The following is a 15,906-nucleotide window of genomic DNA, read 5'->3' on the forward strand; positions in this document are numbered from 1 at the left end:
ATGCTGGAATTGTTGGTGGGCTGCTTTTGATCATCATTTAGCCAATTTGTTGTGTTTTGTATTATACTGGCTTATTGATATTTTCGACATTCAACAGGAAACATTACAAGATGCTTGGCCCTTGTCGCGCTGAACTTTTGGAGGCCCTACACTTATAGACGCAGTCATCCCTTTCCAACTGTCTTGTTCGCTCTGTGCGAACGAGAGCATATGAGTGTCAGCCTACATGAGCGTTAGCGCTGTACGCAGGAGCAGGGCCGAGCATCGCTGGTGATGTTCAGCAGGTCAGAGTTTCCTCGGTATGCTTTAATTTGCCTGAAGCATGTGTGTGGGTGCCACTTTGACTGATTCATGTGTACAGGCTGTTCGGAGGTCAGCGGGCCTGCGCCTGGAATAGCCTGTGCGTGGGAGCCAGGCTGACTTTTATGTGGACGGACTGATCCGGGGTCAGCTGTTAGCGCTCTCGCCGGGGCTCGCAGCCGAGATCAAGCAGCTGTCTCTCCGCGCTGACATGCAGGGTCTCGGCCAGCGAGGCGGCAGGTAATCAGCTCTGGCAGTATCTGTCAGCATGCGCTGCACACCTCTCACAAATTAGAGGCTATTTATCTAACGCATGTAACATTCAATGGAAATGATTAGAGAGATGGTCAAAACCCATTTAGTCGGGATGAATGGCACATCTTCATTTATTTAAAGCAGAAAATTCAGTTGCACATTCTATTTCAGGGAGTGTATTAAAACAATTTAGTGAGCAATCACGAAATGAGAGGCCAGGCGAGTTGCTATGCAAAATACTCGAGGAAATTGAACAGATAATGTGCTTATGAAGACAGGCAAATGGTCAAATTAATTTCTCAATTGTGCTGCCATTAAAAATATCCCCCTGCAAACTTCACAGTAAGTGTCCGCAATAGCAAAACATATTAAACATCAATGGTTTCTTTTCAATGGTCGTTTTTCTTTTCAGTTTCTATTTGAGATCAAAGGAGGAGTGAAAACATTAAAAAACACTTGGATCAAGAAATGCAAAGGAAAAAAAAGAAATTAACAGATAAAAGAACAAAAACACATACATAAATAATACTACAAACAAGAAAAGGCCTGAATGTTTTCCCCTTAAGTTTTTTTTCCCCTTCCTCCTTCATATTTTAACCCAACAGGGCAGTCTGAATTTAACAACCCACTGTGGAACCCTGTCTTTGTGGGTCTGCCTTTCTAGTGGATTTCAAATGAGTGATGCATATAATTAGTTGAGAGGGATAAATAATTACCTTATTTCAATTACAGAAGCACACAAATCTGTCATGGCAGGTCACAGACTTCGCTTAATCCTTGATGGAAAAGTGGTGGATTTTCCAATTTGGCATGACCTGTTCCTCCAAAGACAGAAGACAAGGGAAAAGTCATTCGCTGCAGCCCCTCAACTCAAGGCTCTCATAATCTCAGAATCTTGGGCCATGACTAAAGTGGTGATTTTCACTTTCAACTAAAACAGAAAAATATAAAGAAAAAACATGTATACACAATAAGTATACCAAGATAGATCAAAAGCTAATTCATAAAACAAGAAGAAATAAATGGATGCAGAATTTAAACTTCATAAAAATATTGTTATAAGATCCTCTAACATCAAATAAAGTAAGAGCAGGTTGGTAAACAAGCACTACTGCTTTTAAGTTTATTCTGAATCCGGAGAATACAGAAACAGTTGTCAGATGAACCAAGATGATGTCCCTGGAACAACAATAATGTTCAACTTTGGCTTTTGTGCATCTTTCTCAATCATAAGTTATTTTTCTTTTACACAATCAGGAAACACCCAGAAATTACAAGAAGCCCGGATTGTCGATGTCACACATGTGAACTTTATGTCAGCTCAGAACTTTGTTTAAATGTTACATGTAGCACCAGGTTCCAGAGAAACATTGTTTCTGTCAAAGACGTATGCAGCTGAAATGACAAAGCTCACTTGAACATGAACAATCATTAAAGGAAATACTCAGCAGAAGGCGAGATATTTAACAAAGGTCTAAAAAGTGAAGTTAAGCCAAACAAACCATAATTTTAACAATTTACACTATGCACAAATCTAATGTGCAACAATCAAGGCCATAACTACTCTCTTCAAATACATTTCTAGAAAAAATTATTAATTCAACCAGCCTGAGAAAAAAAATGCTGATTGTCATGCAAAGTGCAGAAATAATAATGGAATGCTGCCCTAGTCATTTAATTTAGCAAATGTCTTAAAGGACCAAGGCACAACCGTGACCATACTGTGACCATGTGACGAGGACGAAAACAAATTCAGCCTAATTCAAAACACCACCGTGTGCATTCATCACTCCTCATTGACATACAAGGTTAAATTATACTTAAAAAAAAAAAAAGATAATAAAAAAATAAAAATCCCAAAGACTTAGTCACATGACAGGGAGGACAGACCAGGAGGGGTGAGAGAGATAGGGGAGAAAAAAAATCAATGTGGCCTTTCGTACATTCTGTTGGAGGGTTTGTGAAGAGTGAGACCAAGGGAGAGGGGAGAGAGAGAGAGAGAGAGAGCACATTCAGGCTGAGGACATTTCAGGTCAATAAGGAATCAATGGTAGTGGGTGAATCTACACAGAGGAGATAAAAGACTTTGGAGAGGGCCTTGGCCTGATCCATTGTCTGCGAGCGATTGCGTTAAAGAAAAAAAAGAGGTGATCTAGTTATTTTACAGCACTACAACACTTCATAGCAAGCTAAGCTGTTTCCAAAACCTGGAAGCAATGGACCTATACCGTGGGGTTGAAGACCATTCTCGTTTTGAGAAGCAGTTCAGTCTAGCAAGAACCCTACTCAAACAAAATTGGTGAAATGGTGATGCTAAGTCTAAAGTTTTGTGCATGAAGTACTAAAGCCTCCAACAGACACTTAAAAATACTGAATCCTAGCAAGTGTCTGGTTTGTGGTTTTAGTTTTATCCAAAGACCCAGCAAACTGTTTAGCATCACCACTGAACCAGAACATGCAAGGTGACAAGAAAAAAAAAAAACTTTATTGTCAACACCTTTCCACTGCACTGGTGTCATAACTCGATCTGTATTTCCAAGGCAGCGAGACTCTAATATAATGGATGAGCATGCAAATGAAAGCAACTAAGGATATCAACTATCTGTCGTAATTGAGCACTTTTGTTATTATTATTGGTGTTATTAATAGCACATCTGTGGCTGTGCGAGTGTGACAGCAATTAACTGGAGTGTGAAGTATGAAGAACGAATTGTACGAATGAAAAGTTCACAGGTCACCTTGTGAGATTTCTCGGGCCTGAGAGGCTGAATGCAGGCAGTAATGCACTTCAGAACAGACATCAGGGTGATATGTAATATAATTACGGTTTCCATAAGTCTCCATAAAGCCATGACTATAGCCTACAGGTCAAAAAACATGAAACTGTAGCATATTAATAACTGTAGCATATTAATAACTGATAAATAAATACATACATTTTCATTCATATATTAGTATTAGGGCTGTCAAAATCGATGTGATAATTTCTGCAATAAATAGCCAGGAGAAAGATAGGCCGTTTAAAGTTATCTACAGATAAGTGAGGTGACATTACTCAGCAAAGTTCAGAATTGACTTACAGATGCAACAGAGCTTTAAAGGGACATGATTGTCAATGTGATACACTGCAGCACAGAACACGGTGACACAATGAAATGTGTCCTCTGTATTTAACCATCACCCTTGATGAGCAGTGGGCAGTCACAGTGGCACCTCGAACCGGCAACCTAGTCCGCTAGGTCACCATGGCCCCATCACGATCAGGATGTGTGTTCAGGTGTCTTAAGTGAAGTGGATGTGTCAGCTGAGAAGTGAATAATCAGATCCTGATGTAATCAGGTGCATGTGTGTGTGGAGTGTATAGCAGTGCGCTCACACCTACATAAAATGGAGATTTCGACACACGCTTTGTTTACATTGCATGGTAGCAATATACTTGCTGTGTGTCCATGATGCAATTGCATCTGGACGCATCTTTATTTAACATTTACAGCATTTATCAGACGCCCTTATCCAGAGCGACTTACAATCAGTATTACAGGGACAGTCTCCCTGGAGCAATTTAGGGTTAAGTGTCTTGCTCAGGGACACAATGGTAGTAAGTTGGATTCGAACCCGGGTCTTCTGGTTCATAGGCGAGTGTGTTACCCACTAGGCTACTACCACCCTTTTTTAACACACGCACATTTAGAACTAATGTGCAATTAATTGGTTAAATATTTTTAATTGATTGACAGACATAATGAATATCAGCGTCAAACAAAACTCAGTGTTTGTAGGTCTGCATTTACACACAGACACAGACACAGACACACCTGTGTGACTGAACGGCTGGTGAGAGTCCAAGGCAGAGCAGTGGGCGGAGGAGAAAGTCCAGAATCTTCCTGCCGCCGCATGGCTGAGACCTCGGCCTGGCTACACTCACCCAACAATTAAATATTATCTTTAGAAGCATTGTTTCATACATGTGCTTAGTTAATGATGTCCTCTCATGTACTTCTCTTCACGGTAATTAAGCAGGCTCTTTGTGCAAAACAAGTGCCCTCGTATACAACTGCCATAACCCCCTCCCACGTATGAATGTACACATGCAAAAAAGCTCATACACACAAACATGCACCCACTGTTCTCTTAATCACACACACTCTGTTTGTCAATACTGTAACAGGCTAATATCTGCCTTTGGTCATTATGCTGAACAGGACTGACCCGTGGGTCAAAGGTTTTTAGCGGGTGAACGGCAAGCAGTAGCGTTGTACAGGGGGCATGGGTTCAGGAAGTAAACAGAGCAGCAGCTAAACAGTGCAACCGTCTTCATTGCCTCAACACAGAGTTCACTCAATGTAAAAAAAAATAAAAAAGTCATCAAAAAGACAGACACAGATAGAAGGGTCTTTGTACGTCTGGCAAGCTGTTAGGTTACTGAGGTGAATGCAAAACAATTCCATGTCACAGGAAAATGAAAGGCCTTAATATGGGAAAGTTATGTTCCTATTTAAGATTTTTACTGAATGTGTTGTCACTTTTTATGAGAACTTGACATGGCCTATTAAATTTAAGGGGAAATCAAGAGCACCTTTTCCATAAGGCGAGGTTCATATCAGTCTAGATGACCATCGTTAAGCTCCTGCTTCTGGCATTGCTGTCTTTGTCTTTTTCTTATGCGGTTTGATGTTTACATTTGTTTCATTCTTGGATTATTTTTTTTATCTGTTGATCCTTTAATGTACCTACACTCCTTACTGCTGACTAGGGAAAAAATTGAACTGTTAGAAGAAGGGGCAGAGCTACAATAATGCAATGACACATTTTGATTGGCTATTCGTTGTTGTACCTTTCAGGAATAAAATCTAACTATTAACATATGAGCTCTTCGTAATAATAATGGATTTGCTTTGTGTCTCACTGTCCAGTTTTAAGAAGAAGGAGGTGCAGAAGCTCTACATGTTCTTAAATGATATTTATTCAAACAGAAGAAAAAAAAACAAAAAAACAAATGCACAATAGTGAAAAATGAAAAGAAAAAAACTCAAAATCTCTGGATTCTGCATCCACTCTTTTCCTGATCACTCGTGCCTAATCAGGTGCACCAGGACCCGCAGTGTTATATTACATAATTATGTCATACTGCAATAAAATATCCCTCTTTATTTTTACTTTAGTTTACTTGGCAGACACTTGGCATCCAAAGCGACTTACAAGACGAAGACACCAGCAATTCTCATTCGGTTTCTATAAATTTTGAGTTACAAAACTGAGAGCCCTGATATATATATACACACACACACACACACACACACACACACACACACACACACACATTTAGATGTTATATTTTTACAAAAAAGGTTAGAATCAATTTTTAATTGATCATCACCTGCAACTGTCAGCCCACATTTAGCATTAAAAAAGCACAAAACCATACAACAATTATGTGGTAACACAAGCATAATTACAATCACGGGGAAGGAAGCTGTGTGTCTGTCTGTCTGCCTGTGTATATGTGTGAGGGGTTGGGATGGGTGTGGAGGGGACAACCAAATGCTCATAGATCTGGGATAAAATATGAGGGAAGGTGAGACACACTCAGAATAGACTCCAGCCCTGTCTGAAGGACATGATGGATGGCCATGATAATGCTATCGTCATACCAACAGCAATAAAAGCTATTCTACTTCAGGCATATATTTTTCCAATCAATCAAGCTCAACTGTGCTGTAATTTATTACATTCCAAACAGGCATCCACATATACAGTGCCTTGTTGTCTCTTTCAATTTGCCGACTGTTTCCACATACAGTTGTACCTATACGTTACGTTCCAAAGTGCTTGGCCAGGATGGCGGCACGTTGGATGCGGGCTCAGTTTGGACCGGAAACGGCTCCGACAGCCTGCGCCCTGATCCACAGCAGGTTCCAGATCAGCTTGTAAGAGCCAAGCAGCGCCACCGCCAGAAGCCCGGACTTGAACCCTCCAATTAACATTTGGAAAGGATTAACGTTCCCCTGTTAGGAGCCCAGTTTTAATGAGACTGGATGCGCACTCCGCCAGATGTCCTCCTCTATAGGTATCTGCGAGTGGATGTGGCTTTAATTAATTATTGATGTTTTAATGCCTTCCTGCTTTGGTGGGTCTCAGTCACAGGCGAGCCGTGCGTCTCAGAGTCAAACATTACAGTCGGACGCAACTGGCACAGAAGATGAGCGAGAAGCCCTATTTATTACATGCTGGATAAGCTGAGCGAGAGAGGTGAGAGAGATAGACTTAAAGAGAGGATTGAAGGAGAACGTATTGGAAGAATGGAAAGTGAGGCAGAGAGAGCATGATATGCTCTATCTATATGCATTAACTGACTTTTAACCTCAAATGCTCTTTAATTTGAACTGATTGCAGAAACCTTATAAAACATTAGAAAAAAAACCTTTTCACTTTCATAAAATCTTCTAAAGTCTACTGGCTGACCAGTGGGGATGAGGCTATAAGGTTTTTTTTTGTCTCAAAAAACCTAAGCAACATTTACTGTGTCTAAAGATTTATACAAAGAAATATTTAGACAAAAAAGGGTTAGTTTCAGTGTCATATTCCAGTTATATTCAAATACTCAAATAAAATAAATAGCCTCAGTTAAAATAGTGAATGCATGCTTTCAATCGATATCTGGTAAAGGGTTGCTATTGGTCAGTAATGGGCAAATGCAAGCTGAAATGTCCATTTGGGTCAGCTTGTGGCTATTTTCTGGGAAATGTGGCCTTTGGGGTCTTCCTCAAATAGATATTTTTGGCTCACTGACTACAGTGTTCATTGATCACATTTACACAGGCCCACGTCTGGCTGTTCTGTGGGTTTGCGGTTTCTACTGAAAGTTGTAGTAAGAATATGATCCAAACAGTGAGTAGAGCTGATGTTGCTTTGGACCCTGTATGAATGCAACAAAACTTAACTCAGCTAATTTTCAATGCAATATAGAAAACTTTATAACAGTGAAGCCAATCAGACAGGAATACCACAAATGCATACATGAATATGAGGCATTTTTAATCTGAACACTTTTAAACTCGATAATTCATATTATCTGACCCTTATGCTCCACTGTAAGGCATACCTTTGAGTTTATTAAAGATAGAGCACAGATTAGCCTGTTTTGTCAGGGTTTTTATAATGCAGCTTGCCCCTCTGTGGTCCAATGTACAGGGCCATTTGCACCTTCACGAAGACACTAATGATCCACTTTGACCAGCCCGCATCGTGTAAGGTTGCATTTCCATCCCACAGTAGCCCTGCAGAGGACCAGTGTGGGCTTGTTTGCTGGTATAGATATATATGTGTGTGTGTAGTGTAAAAGTGTGTGTAGAGTGATCATGATGAAAAAAGACTCCATGCAAGAGAAGCATTTCCATGTTCGCAGGTTCCCATGCACGTGTTTAATCACACTTAATAATGTATCTACACTGCCGTCTCCAACTCAGATAAATGGGAACACATGCTGAGGTGCGGGAGATATTTATCAGGACGGATGAAAAAAGAAAAAGAAAAAAAAAGCCAACTCCAGCACTTTGCGCTCCCACTGCCCCGGTATTTGGGAAGAATAAAATGCAGAGCAGCAGGTCAAATGGTCACCTGGAGGTACTAAATGATTGAGCTGTGTTGCCATAAAGCAGACCCCCACTCCTTCCTCATCCTTTTTGCAGAACCCTTCCAGTTAATCCCTGCTGAACACTCTGCATTTTTCATTAGATGAGATGGAAGTTGACTTCGAGCCAGAAACAGTGGGGATATACTGGAACAATATTTTGACAAGCCAGAATCGTCGGTTTGGAAAGCATGGCTGGTGAAAAGGAGAGAAATCACGAGTGTGTATTTGAAAGGAAGGGGGGGGGGACATTTGCATTTCTAAATTTTGCTTTTTTTTTTTCAAATTTATCTTAGCACTGTCACATTGGCTTGGTCAAAGTGCTAGCTGCTCAAAATACACAGAAGTCTATTACTTTTTAGCAAGTCAGCTATAAAGCTCAAATCAGTATGCAAAGTATCGCAGCATGAGATTTGAGCGCAAACCATCCAAGGCCTTCTGTAACTCTTGGACACCAGAGTGGACGCTGCTGCCAGGATCCATGGAGGGAAAAATGAGTGCTGCCTCCCCAGCTTTGGTCTCGGCTCGCACACGGACGACTTAACGCCTATATTTAGAGTGTGGGAGCCGTCCATGTAGTGTTATTTCAGCGCTAATGCCCACAATCGTGGATTTGGTGAGGGAAGCCATATAGCCGACACCTCCTGAATATGTATGGCAGAGAACAGAGAGAGCATCAGCTGAGACACAGAGGATTTGATGTTCAATAAAAGAGTAAGCCTTTGACATGAAATATGAGAGGGCCGAGCATCAATATAAAAGAACCAAGGAGGGAATTAGGGGGTATGGAGAATTCTCTCAGATGTGAGGGCGTAAAGCGAATTATGAGAGGGAACTGTGTGCGCAAGATGTGTGTGTATGTGTGCGTGTGTTTACCAGTGACATTACAGATAAGAGCGAGACAATGAACTGAGGCTGGTTCATAAACACAGAACCTAGCAGTTCCCGTGTGTACAGCTGAAGAATCTCACCACTCACCACAGACAGGCCTTACAGTTCAATCATTCAACATCCAATCAGTGCTTTAATGCTGATAATGAAAATCAATGAGCAGCTAAACGGCTTGCTTAAATGAGGTAGTGCTATAAGTTGCAGTGCATTGCCGGACGTCTCTCATAAATAATTCTCTTAATGAATATGCGATGGGCGCGTAGTTGTTTAAAGAACACTTAGTGATTGAGCGTAATACCTTACAGCCTGAGTCCTTAATGAAACATCACAGGCCCTTAACCATCTCCTGGGAGCTCATCTTAAGGAGGCAGAGGAAGGGTTGGAGGCAGAGAGCAAAGTTTTCTGGGTGAGGAGAAAAAAAATCATGCTACTGGCTACTCAGGCCTGCTGCTCTGTGTGTTTTTAATACCCAAAAGTTCTGTGTGGTGAGCAGATAAAAGAGCATGAGGGGAAGAAGTAGTCAGGGCAAACCGACCAACAGAGATGGTCTCTGACTGCTGGTCTCCAGCCATAATAACACACAAGAGGCCTGGCTTGCTTTGTACCGAGGCAGATTTTAGGGGATCTCAAAAGTTTACACCCAGACTGAAATGAATTGATGCTAAAGGTACAAGAGATCATAACAGAATAGACTGTAATGAAGTAAAAGTGATTGCACATATCAAAATGTGTCTTCTGTATTTAACCATCACCCATAGTGAGCAGTGGGCAGCCACGAAAGGTGCTTTGCTCAAGGGCACCTCAGTGGTACCTTGGCAGTTCAGGATTTGAACCCGCAACTTCCTTACCTGGTACGCCACGGCTGCCACTGGGGGGAAAAGAAAGGTATGAGTCATGGATGCCTTGAAGACGATAGTCTGCGACCCAGAATCATAGGATGAAAACCAAAACATTGTGCCTGAAATACATTTTTTTCATTCACTGAACACAAGAGCCAGATTTGGATTTGAAATCCAGAGTCGCAGAAACCTTCTATACATGTTGTGTAACTACATAGAAAATTCATGCAGGTAAAGAAAAAAGGAGAAACAATCACCATACACATCACCAAAACACAGGAACACAAAGCACAAGTAAGAAGCTGTTATTTCCAACAAATATGCAAGGAGTCAATGCATACAAATTCAAACTCAGTGGTTGATGATTTAATTTGGAATCTGTAGTTTTAATTTTGCATTCCAGATTAATAGAATTCCAAAAAGCCAATAAGGGTGTGCAGACTTCAAAAATGTCCTGTACACTGCTTATTAAGCATGTTGTCCTGATCCCTTCTGACACTGTAATTGTTATTTCAAATAAAAATTAATAAATCATGCCAGTCTAGTTAAGAATTAAAATAGGTCTCCATTGTGTAGGACCACTGATGCTCCATGGCGTGAGTGCTGGTGGATGTAAGCCCAAACAGGCCTGCAAAGATGCTCTTCTGCTGTAAGCTCCGAGCACTTAGCAAGACCAAGAAATAAAACAGGGACGAGAACAGGAAAAAACAAAGAAAAACAAAGAAATCTACATAATAAATGCAGTATCCAAACCCAGGCAAACACACACATTTTTTTCCTTCATGCTTTATTCCATCTCTTTCTGTCCTGAAGCCTTCATTAATACAATATGCAAATGGTTTACCCCTTTCTCTTCCAACTTCAACTTAGGGGCTGCAGCAAATACAAAATTTATGCTGAATAATGTGAACTGCCCACATCCAGGGCTCGCCGGGCTCCTTCGGGTCTTGTGCTCTCCTTTGGTATGTGCAGAGCACTTTAGCTATCACAGCGAATTAGTGTATGACCTGTAATGCACCTTTAAGTATGTGAGCCCTTTTAAGCCACTCCGGGGTCACCTCCTTGGCTAAATATAAAGTACAACCTTTTGAACATTTATTTTCACTTGCCAGGCCAGTGGCCCAGATGGCACGCAAAAGGATGGTGAGCACTTTCCAGACCCCCCTTTCCTTCTAATGGGTCGAGCTGAAGGGATGGGAAGGGAGGGGAAAAAGTGGTGAAGACAAAGGGCCTGAAATGTGCAGAATGACCCCGGAGGACCTGGTGCTATGCAAGTTCCGAGTGTGGTCACCACGACAAACTGTAACATGTTCCATTTTCCAGGAACACGGTATGAATTCTAGGGAGATGTACTCTGCTGCCTTTGCTGTTGGTGCATCTTTAACAATGCACAGTTGTTTGACGTTGGAGGCCAGATTTTAACTGAGAAGGGATTGGTTCAGCAGCAGAAAAGAGAACCAGCAGGCAACACTGGCTTATTTGTAGGACAGAGAGAGAGAGACGATGGTGGATGAAGTGAGAAGGAGCAGCAGGGCAGTGGAGGTGGGGCTTGCCGGGCCCTGGAGGACAGCAGGCACCCGTGGATCCAGCCCGGGAATGAAAGGCCACTAATCTACTCAGTTGCTCAGACACTGGGCTCTTAACCTGGAAACGGACAGATGAAAGAAGAAGAGAGTCCTCTCCTGTGCTCTGCAGAACAGAGGAGGGGGGTTTCTCCCATGACCCCATAAAAGGAGGACAGAGAAGATCAACCAGCAAAATGATGGGCCAGAGAAAGAATTGAGAGGAGCAAGAGGGAGAACGAGGAAAAAAGCAGTAGTATGAGAGAGAAATGCTGAAACAGCAAAACATCACTTTGAGACACCAGAACTTGAGGGGGGTGGAGTGGTGAGAGGTTTCTAGAATAAAAAAAAGAGGAAAGGGAAGAAAAAAGGGATGGAACAAGTGGCTGAAGTGGCCCCTGCACTCTGAGCACTGGAGCAGACTGGCTAAGGTCTGAGAATGCACTCAGCTCAGGTTGCTTTTAACCATCCGGACCAGCCAATCAGACAGCATCTTTGGAGTCCATTTAAACCAGTCAAAAAACTTTCAGATAAAGAATAGTGTTATTTACCATTCAGACAAATTTAAACAGTAAAGCTATGTATTTATAATTAGTTTTAAAAATGATTAACACAATGACGAGTATTCCAGGACCTGATATTCTGGCAGTTTTACTGGACTGGTACAGCCAGACATGCGCGAACCAATAGAGTAAAAATTCGATTTGGTGCCAAAGGACAATGATCAAATTGGCATTCAACATTGTACCTCTCAGAATTATAATTATTTTGTGCAATCTTTGCAAATTAGCATTATGTATTACTGAATGGCATAACACAGCCAATTCTAATTATGGTTTTCATGGTGGTAAAGTGTTAGGGGCAGGATCAGGCTAAGCAGATCCTCCAGTATGCAAAAGTGATGAAAAGCTGTTTACCAATATAAAAACTATAAAATTCTACAGTCTTTTCACGTTTTCATCAGTAACATTCACAAATTCCCAACATTCCGCAACATACAATAAACATACACTAGATATAGCCAATAGTAAAAATGCAGCATTGCAATACAGTGTGGAAACTTGGACAGTGTGAGAGGACAGGAAGGTGGTTGGATGACAGGAAGTGAAAACTGGTGCAGATGTATTAGGTGTGCTCAGACCTGGCATTGGTGGCCAGTGGGAGTGTAACAGGGCCCCAGACGGTGGACACTAATTGGTCTGCCTGCTGGTGGTCCTGATGCACAGAGCTGTGTGACTGTACAGGGCCGTCCTGGGTTCTCGGCCCTTTGCTGTTCCTTGCAATTTCGAACCAGAGAGAAGCTCCTGCCACAACTGACCACTCATTAAGACTGTCCTCATGAAAAAATTTTGGTAAAAAGGCTTGTTTGCAAGGTTCTTTTATGCTGTAGATAGCTTCACCACTGTGCATTTGCAGCAAAGTGGCCAGACGATCAACTCATTGGCCTTGAAAGCTCCTGGTGGAGCACATCCACCAGGTCAGCTCCCCAGGCAGACGACCCCACTTTTGACCAGTTTGCAGGCTGCTGACACTCACTGACCCTTCCCGCCTCAGACCAATGCCCATTACCCAGCCTGACCCTCACCCTTGTGCTGCTTTAGCGTTGGGCTTTGCCGCCCACTCGGCTGACACACTCTCCTGCACTGCGACCCACAGGGCAAACATCTGTGTGTTTGCTGGAGCGGTTGCACAGCACTGTTAATTATGTATCAATGAGCCAACTGTATACAGGGATTAAGTGCAGGCAGAGTCATGTGACCGATTTATTTATTTTTTTTTGTAATGCACATGGCTGTTAAATATTCATGCTTATATTAAACCAGATGGCGACCACACAGCAGTGAAGTGGATTACTTTGATATAGGATAATGGTACTGCTTTACACAACACAATATCTCGTTTTAAAAAGATGTGCGGCGGCTCCTACACGTTCTAAGTGAGCTGAAACCGATCCAGATTCTAACAAGGCATACAGGGTTGTTTCTCATACAAGCACTGAATGAATGAGCATGCATGAAGATGAACATTAATTTTGCATGTATACAAGAACTCTTGAACTGTTAAATGATTTGGGGCAAATTCAGCTTAGAAAAATAGCCAGAAATAGCCACCCAGTCAAGGCTTATGACATGCCACGCATCAAGAATGATAAATAATATAATCTTTTTAGTTATGTAGTTCACAGGATGAAATATTACATTTGTTATTGTGGTCGGTGCGGGTGACAGCTCGCGGTGCTGCGCCTCAGAATGCTGCGCTTTTGGGGATGCCACAGAGAGGCAAAAGTCCCAATTAGTGCTTTCAGACAGGTCAGCAGCGCTCGCTAGTTTCTCTCCCCGCTCCAAGATCAGCATATGCGGCAAGTCCTAAAATAAAGTACCTACCAGAGAGGCACAGGGGAGAGGCAGAGAGAGAAGGCGAGGGAGCGGGAGCGAGCGTGTATGAGAGAGAGAGATAGAACAGGAGAAATTACACATAACACTCTCTACTATCACTAAGTCCATTTTCCTAAATACTAACTGTCACAACAGACTAGTTTCAACAGAGCCCTGACTTGGCCTGGTGCATTAGCAGGTCACGCAATTGCCAACGAGGGGAAAGACGTGAAGGAAGAGGTTGTAAAGAGGATGGGACATGGCTGGAGACGACAGGAAGGGGGATTATGTGTGAACAGAAACAAGCCAAAAGAAGGAGGTATCCAATTCCGCATGTCTGTGGGACAGTTCACCTGGAAGGTAGTTCAACAGGCAGAGAGAGAGAGAGAGATGTGGGTGAAGCATGGGCCCAAAGAATTAAGGTCTGCAAGTATCCCCCTGTTCTGCGGTTTAAGAAGTCTTATCAAATCACAAGGGCACCATCATTGTTCATACGATATCATTACTTTTGTGCTGACTTGAAAGCATGTGAGTAAAAATATTGCTATTCTCCTCAACAGTACAGCAGCAGATGAGGGGAAAAAAGGGAAAACACTGCCCCCAGTGGCAGAATGGCATCTGAATGTGGAGCGGTTTTGATGGCAAATGCATGGGAAAAAGTACATTATATACATATAAATATTAGATTAGAGGTGTATTTAGTTAATGCAATGCTACAGTTGCAAAGGCTGTGTCTGTGTGTGTGTGTGTGTGTGTGTGTGTGTGTGTGTGTGTGTGTGTGTGAAAAAGAAAATATGGAGTGTGAAAGGGAGTGTGGCCTGCGAGTCCAGATGCAGCCGCTCATCCAGACACAACAGATCCAGCCTCTGACCTCTCCCCATGGCCCACATTTAAGAGCCCACATTTAAAATATCAGCTTACGCGGAAAAAAACCACACCACCCCCAACCCCTCCACCTTTTAAACTCCTTCCGGCTGACAGCGGCACAGCTGGGCTCACAAGCGGCCTTGTACCACACACAGGCACAGGAAACACTGAGATGTCATTAGCTTCAGTGGTGTTTGTAGCCTACAGGATTGTTGTAGCAATGGTTAGTTTGCGGGGTTGAGAAGTGAAGATTGCAGAACCATGACACTTAGTAATAAAAGGAAGATGCTTTAAAATATCAATTTCAACAAAAAAAAAAATGGTATGAATAATATTATTGTTTTCATGTGGGCTAAGTAGCACGCCTTTGTGGGACGTGACCTTAAATAAAACTTTCATAACATTTTCCATTTTAGAAACCAAATCCAAACCTCATCACTTTTCCCATGTGGAATCATACGCTTTACACCTGATTCACAGGTAGAGCAAGACAGCAGAACATGGATCTTGAGGGCAGTTAGTTGAAGAAATTTAAATTAGGCCATAATGGATCCACTAATGCTGACTGTCATCATCCCAATAGGCCTGCACTGTACAACAAGAACCTGCTCTTTTCTTAGCAGACACGATGTAGCTGGCTAAGTCTTACCTTCATCTGCAAATCTCGAACATTATCTCAATATGTGGGATGCAGGACAAAAGGGAATAATTGCTTTGCAGTACAATGCAAATTGGGACACCTGGTCACCAAATAAAATGCCCTGCAGTACTGTGATTTTCACACAGATATTACATGTAGATATTCATCAAAAATATATTAGATCCCTTTCATTATGGATACAGAATATTTTTACACCACCCATTGGCATTTATTTTCGATGAATTGTAAGGATTTCTATATCTATGTCAATCTACTATCCCAGACTGTATCGTAGAAATGGTTCTCAGAATGTATATTATTTTCTTTTTTTTTTTCTTCGTGGTCTTTTTTAAATTATTTTACTCATTTTAGTCCATCTACCTGATAATTTCTCCCTGCCCCTCTGTTTCCAGGCTGGAGTTAACAGGGGAGTCTACAGGGAGCGATTTGTGTGGTTCTGCTTCTCTTCTCATGCAGAAACTCTGTGTTAGGATTCAAGGAGTCAGCCAGAGGTCAAAACTTACAGAGACAACAGCCAGTGAGGCAC

The sequence above is a fragment of the Denticeps clupeoides genome, chromosome 8, assembly GCF_900700375.1.
Source record: "Denticeps clupeoides chromosome 8, fDenClu1.1, whole genome shotgun sequence".
NCBI classification, from domain to species: Eukaryota; Metazoa; Chordata; class Actinopteri; order Clupeiformes; family Denticipitidae; genus Denticeps; species Denticeps clupeoides.